Raw genomic sequence first — 6,183 nt, 5'->3', positions numbered from 1 at the left:
AAATACACTCATACATTGTCACACACATAGTCATAAGGTGTTGCACTTTTCAGTGCAACACACCAACTCCATTTATGGTGACCGGAACGAGCATAGTTTGGCAGGCACAGGAAGTCTAATAGCCCTCTGTTATGAAAAGAGGATCCTCCGTTTATTAAAAAGAGGATCATGGCTACTTTAGCATTGAGCTCAGCTTGCTAACTTCCGGTGGCTTAACAGCTCATCACGAGTTATCCTGCCTCACCCTGCTCTTAAGAACACTATTCTCATACACACATCTGCCCCTGCACTCGAGCTCTGGAAACTACCTAACTTTCCCTAACTCATACTAATGGAATTTATCAGCTTAACTTTAACACTACTGATTGTCTGATTATACGAGGTTCATTTAAGAATCATTACTTAAAACATTCAATCGTCACATTTGCAGTACAGCATATAATGTTTCAAATCATTAAAGTCTTTTATATTGCTTACAGCAGAGCCAGAGTTCTTTGTTAGTGGCTGTGTCTGGGATCTCAAAACCTGACTCCACTTGACAACACCAGTAATACACACTAGTTACACACATTCATCATCACACACACATTGCTAATAGATGTTTCACCCTTTTACCTCCGAGTCATGAGGTGTTTCATCCTCTAGTGCAACACTTAACTCCATCTTTGCAAACACAGTTTGGCAAACACAGGATGCTTAAGAGCCCTCTGTTTACAGAAAGAGGATCCATGGGCTGCTTTAGCAGTGACTTCATCCAGTGACTAACAGCCTCATGTGACTTGTCCTGTTATGCCGTCTTTAAGGACCCTGTCTTCACTTGCTCCTTTAACCTTATCACGAACTTCACTGGAAACCACCAAAATCATCTTAAATCCACTATAATGTTCAGAATCATCGGCTTAACCATAACACTACTGATTATCTGGTTATGTAATACCTATTCAAGAATCGTTACTTTAATTTAATCACACAATCATCATATTTGTGGCACAGCATGTAGCATTTCAAATCATAAAGTCTTTTGTATTGCTTACTGCAGAGCCAGAGTTCTTTGTTTGTGGCCGCGTCTGGGATCTCAAACCTTGACTCCACTTGACAGTTTGAATGTGAGTGTGCTTGGTTGTCTGTCTCTAAGTGTAGCCCTGAGTCAGCTGGGATAGACTCCAGCCCCCCATGACCCTAGTGAGGATTAAGTGGTGTATAGATGATGGATGGATATGTGATCACACACATATTCTCCCATTTTTGCAGCGATCTTGCCATTTGGAAATGCGCATTTTATTTCGTTCAGCGTGGGGAAGTGTGTGACACTGAAGTTGTGACTCAAAAAGACGGAGCTTCACACAGAATGCTTTCACATGCGCATGCAGCTGTGGCACAAGCTGCTCATTGCTCTGTAGTCTCTTGTTCAGGGTGTTGAGATGATCAGTGAGATCGACCAAAAAAGCCAAGTCTGCCAACCATAAAGGGTCACTGGGCTCATGCAAAGGTTTGCCCTTTTCTTTCAAAAACGTGTCGATGTTTGATCTCAGGGAATAAAACCGCTGCAGCCTGGAGCCACGACTAAACCAGCGCACATCAGAATGATAGAGCAGGTCCCAGAGGGCTTCTTGGTGGATGATGCAGTGCATTTTGACAGCCTCACCTCCACTCTCTTGCACTGTAACGCATACCATAGATGCCATTCTGTTGTGCGTGCCGGTGCGCCGTCCGCTGTTAGCCCACACAGCCTGTCCCATTTAAGTCCAATCTGGTCAATAGCATCTTCCACAGCTTCAAAACAATCCATTCCAGTTGTTGTCCCCTTCAGACTCTGGAGATCAAGCAGTTCCTCCTTAATGCAAAAATTATCATCAAATCCCTACAAAAAAAATCAACAGCTGTGCAGCGTCCGTGGCTCTCATCACATGCAGTCGAGTAAAATTCGAAAGCACGACCTTTCAAGTTAGTCGACAAGTCTTCAGTTCATCAAACAACAGCATTTCTGGATACGCTAACATTGTCAAATCCTGTATTTTCTCTGGGCACACTATTCAAGAAGCTTTAGTGAGGCACTGTTTGATGAAGTCACCATCGGAGAAAGGTTTCCGTGTACGGCAATGAGTTGAGCTACTTCATAACTAGCTACTGTGGCATTTTATTGAACCTTGTTAGTGCGGAAAAAACAAACAAAAAAAAACTGTTGCTGGGTTAGCAGACGAGCTGTCATTTGCTTCATCTTCTCTTCCCGCTCGGTGCCAGCGCAGGATACAAATGTGACCATAGACGGATTATAATCACCACGGGCCCTGGACACAAACATGCCACGGGCCCTTGCCAGTACGCGCATTATGCACATGACACTGGGCGACACACAACCACCAAAACACAAACAACAACATCACTGGCGCTGTCCATGGTACCACTTCTGATGTGTGTATCAGTGATGATCTATAGTTCAGGAGCCGAGAACCATCTTGCCTCCGTAAATCAGCACTGATACACGCATCAGGACACATAACACTAAAATACTCCTTAACTAAAATAAATAAAATCTCACCTAAACCGGCGGCTTTTTCCTGACCTTCCTGGAGGAGAAGTCCTGGATAATGTCATTGAAGTCCAACTCTCAGACAAGTTCGGCTTCTACGGCCATGAGTGACAAACTGTTCAGGCGCTTCTGGGTCATCTTGGTCCTGAGTTCGTTTTTTATTCTGGCCATTTGAGAAAACGACCGTTCTCCCTCAGTTTGTGACAGGAAGTGTCAGATAAAGTCTCAGGGCGATGTACACATTGGGGAATGTTGACTGTAATCCACAATCCAGGATTGTTTTAAGACATTTTGATGGAGGCACATTCTGTCCGTTTGATCTGATGAATGATCTGAAGTGAATCAGTTCATCTCCAAGATTGCTGTCCAAATCAGCGGGATAGGCAGAGGCGACTGTGTTGGCTTTCTCAATTAACTCACGGTCCACGGTCCGGTGCACTTGAGCTAGCAGTGTTAGCATCCCGCTGATCCTCTGAGCAGTGAGGTGTAGTACAACTTCCACCGCTGTTATGAGCAGGCCTACCGTCATCTTGCCTCTGTTTTGGTGAAAAATGTTGAGATTGATGGCATTGGCTGCGCCAAAGCAGCATTTTTATCCTCGTTTTCTTTCCTTAGCTTTCTTTTTTCGGAACCACTGAGCGCTCGCCTCCATTTTGAAAACAAACTGTTTTGACGTCATACGTACTTTTTTTTGTACAAAAAGTAGTCTGTTACGTTTGAAAGCAAACGCACGAAAACGTTACGTTGGAAAGTACATTAGAAAGCAAACACATTTTTATTTATTTATTTATTGCACAAAAAAAACTCCCAAAACAACCTGAAGGCCAAGGGCCCTGATTGGCTCTGGGGCCCTGGACACACGCCCACTTTGCCCATGCGGTAATCCGTCTATGAATGTGACCAAAGGTTCAGGAACTCAGGCACAGACGACAGAGACACGGCAGACAGACGGATAAATGCAGAAGTGAATTTATCTACAAATATTTACAGTGAAACAGAAACACTCAGAGACTAAACTACAACCAGAGCTAACCTAACAGACTGACAGGAAAACAACAAACCATGAGCGCTATCTAGCGCTACGACGGACTGACGGACGGAGAAACAAGCTAAACCAAAACCTGGTACAACTGAGCATGGATCAGCAAACACTATTTACAGTATTTACAAAACCTATGGCTGACTGTCACCTGACGGAGCAGCGTAGAGAAAAGGGAAGGGGGTCCAGGCTGATGAGGAGCTGTAGGCAGCTGAGCAGGCAGCAGACTGAGGTGGAATCATCTCCGCTCTACCGCTTACAGGTGGGGATGGCAGAGAGGCAGGTGAAGGTCAGACTGAAGGCACGACTGACAAGGTTCAGACTCAGACTGGCTGGAACTGACGGGTTCAGCAGACAAACTGGAGAACAGTCCGGCAACGCTGGTGGATTCTGCTGCTGCTTATAAAGGGCAGGTGTTGGCACTCAGGCTCCCGCCGTCATCACGGTGATCGCCAACACCTGCTGCCACCAACGGTTGCCGTCCCGGGGCACGCCCTCCTGCAGGCCTCAGGCTGAGTGGAGGAGAGAGAGAGAGACTGGCAGCACACAGGTCTCAGTGACAGCAAAGGTCTGATGTTTGGTTTCATAATGTCGTCGTACATTGTACTCTTTCATCATGGCGACCGTTTCAGTGCAGATCAAACAAACACGCTTTCCGTTGGTTTAACATAAGTCACTTTTGTTCCTAGAATTGTGAACGTATCATACAGGCCAGCAGTCGCCAACCTTTTTTGCGCTACGGACCGGTTTTACGCAAGAAAGTTTTCTATGAACCGGTCATTGCGCACATAACAGAAAATAATTGTTACTATTAAAAAGTTTCACATTCCTTGCTAAATATGTGTTTACTTTCCTTCTGTCTCAGCACAGAATGTCTCCCACTTTCCAAAGAAGCTCTCTGGAGACGTTTGTTTTTTGGACTGACGGCTTCATGAAAACTATCAGTCCAGTGCAGAGAACAACCACAGACAGAAGTGACGGGAAGATGACCTAGTCATTTTTCAAAATAAAACACCCTGTAGACTGCGCTGGAAATAAAAATAAAACAATAAAACTTTTTTTTTTTCTCTTTCTGTGCGGTCCGGTACCAAATGATCCACGGCCCGGTACGGGTCCACGGCCCCGTGGTTGGGGACCGCTGATATAGGCAATGGAAAAGCAGGTGAAAAACAGGTGATTGCTACTAACTGAAAGGACATCCACATAAAACTCTTAATATGTAGTGATTACAGTTAGAGACCCACAAAAAGGAAGACATATGATAAGTAGATAATAAATAGTTACCATTGTCCTGTTCTCAGCTCGGCTTAGTTCACCAGCTGCTGCTATGATATCTCATTATGTTGAAGGGCTCTAAGAAGACAGCTGCAAAAACAATGTGCCATGCTATGCATAACATAACTGTTCTGTTTTGACAATAACTTTATCTATTTTCCATAATTTTTGTTTTAGGAGCACTGTTGAAGTTTTTCCAGCCCCCTCCATGAGGTCCACTATGAGCCAGGAAAGACTTTCAGGACTGGATCACATCTCCATTAAACAGGAGGTTAGAAGGTCTTTGGACCTTGAAGATTTGGTGGCAGAAGGCCCGAAAAAAGCTTTTAGGTGGACTGTTCAGTGTTCATACACAATGGTAATATAATAATCTTTTAATTGTTAATGTTATATTGTGGTGTTTTATTTATTTTTGTTTTATTATTATAGTTATGTTATTTTCTTAATTTTTATTGTGATTTTATTTATAGTGTTGAAAAAATTTTACCCATAGTCCTCACGTGAATTTTGCTGTAGCGGGGTGTTTATTAGTATTTATATAGTGGGCTTACCAACACAGAGCATGAGTCTGTGTAGGTAAACCAATCCAGAACATTTGCAGTATTACACCTTTTATAGGGTATGTCAGAGGGCAGGGAGTGCCTGTATGTAAATACCATTATGAATAGTGGTTGTTGTTCCGTACCAGTATAACCCTGTACAGGGCTACTGGTCCAGCTCTCCGTTACTAGGGTTAGGTTCTACCTCCCTACAGGTTCTTGACCTAATAGGATTCTGTAGAACTACTTAAGGTGGTGTTGAGGAAACTCGCCTAGCTTCTAACTGCCTTAATCTAGATGTCTACCCCGCTTCTTCCAATAGGTAACACAACTAAGTAGCCTCAGTAGTCAAATCACTCTACCAGACACGCCTGGTCGTGGCAGCTTCCCTCTTAATGGATCAAACACTTGGTAATTGCTGGGTTAAAATTTAGAAGTTTGGCACAACTAACCCCAGAGATATGTAAAAAATACTGTTTTACTCACGACTTAGAATAACCACTGTAACATGACAATCAAGACTAAATTAGTCAGTGAGAGGAGAAACAAGGGCTCTGTCCCACACGCTAATCCCAAGGAAGAGACATGAAGCCATGACTGCAGTTAAGTCTATTCATTTTCACCCTTTCAATAGAAATTACATGTGGCAACAATGAACTTATACGCTATGATAGGAAATAGGTTTTGCGGTCAACAGAAAACGTGGCACCCTACCTCTCCCTCTCTCTGTAACAAGCAAACAAAGTTCACAGGTAGGTGCAGGTGGTACTGTGGAGGCAGAAAAACTGTAAGACCAATGT

The 6,183-nt window shown here is 43.7% G+C and overlaps 1 long non-coding RNA gene across 1 annotated transcript; it reads right to left on the bottom strand.

Annotated features, from left to right (window-relative positions):
- Positions 1 to 424: 424 nt before the first annotated feature.
- On the bottom strand, positions 425 to 3,553 carry LOC103361909 (uncharacterized). Its single transcript, XR_520431.1, has 3 exons — positions 3,543 to 3,553; positions 780 to 784; positions 425 to 557 (listed from the first exon to the last, which is right to left on the bottom strand). It is a non-coding gene; the product is annotated as an uncharacterized LOC103361909 (long non-coding RNA).
- Between the last annotated feature and the right edge of the window lie 2,630 nt (positions 3,554 to 6,183).

Source organism: Stegastes partitus, unplaced genomic scaffold, assembly GCF_000690725.1.
Source record: "Stegastes partitus isolate 25-593 unplaced genomic scaffold, Stegastes_partitus-1.0.2 Scaffold12, whole genome shotgun sequence".
Taxonomy (NCBI): domain Eukaryota; kingdom Metazoa; phylum Chordata; class Actinopteri; family Pomacentridae; genus Stegastes; species Stegastes partitus.
Note: the sequence above shows the minus strand (reverse complement) of the source record. Positions and strands in the feature narration are given on the sequence as shown.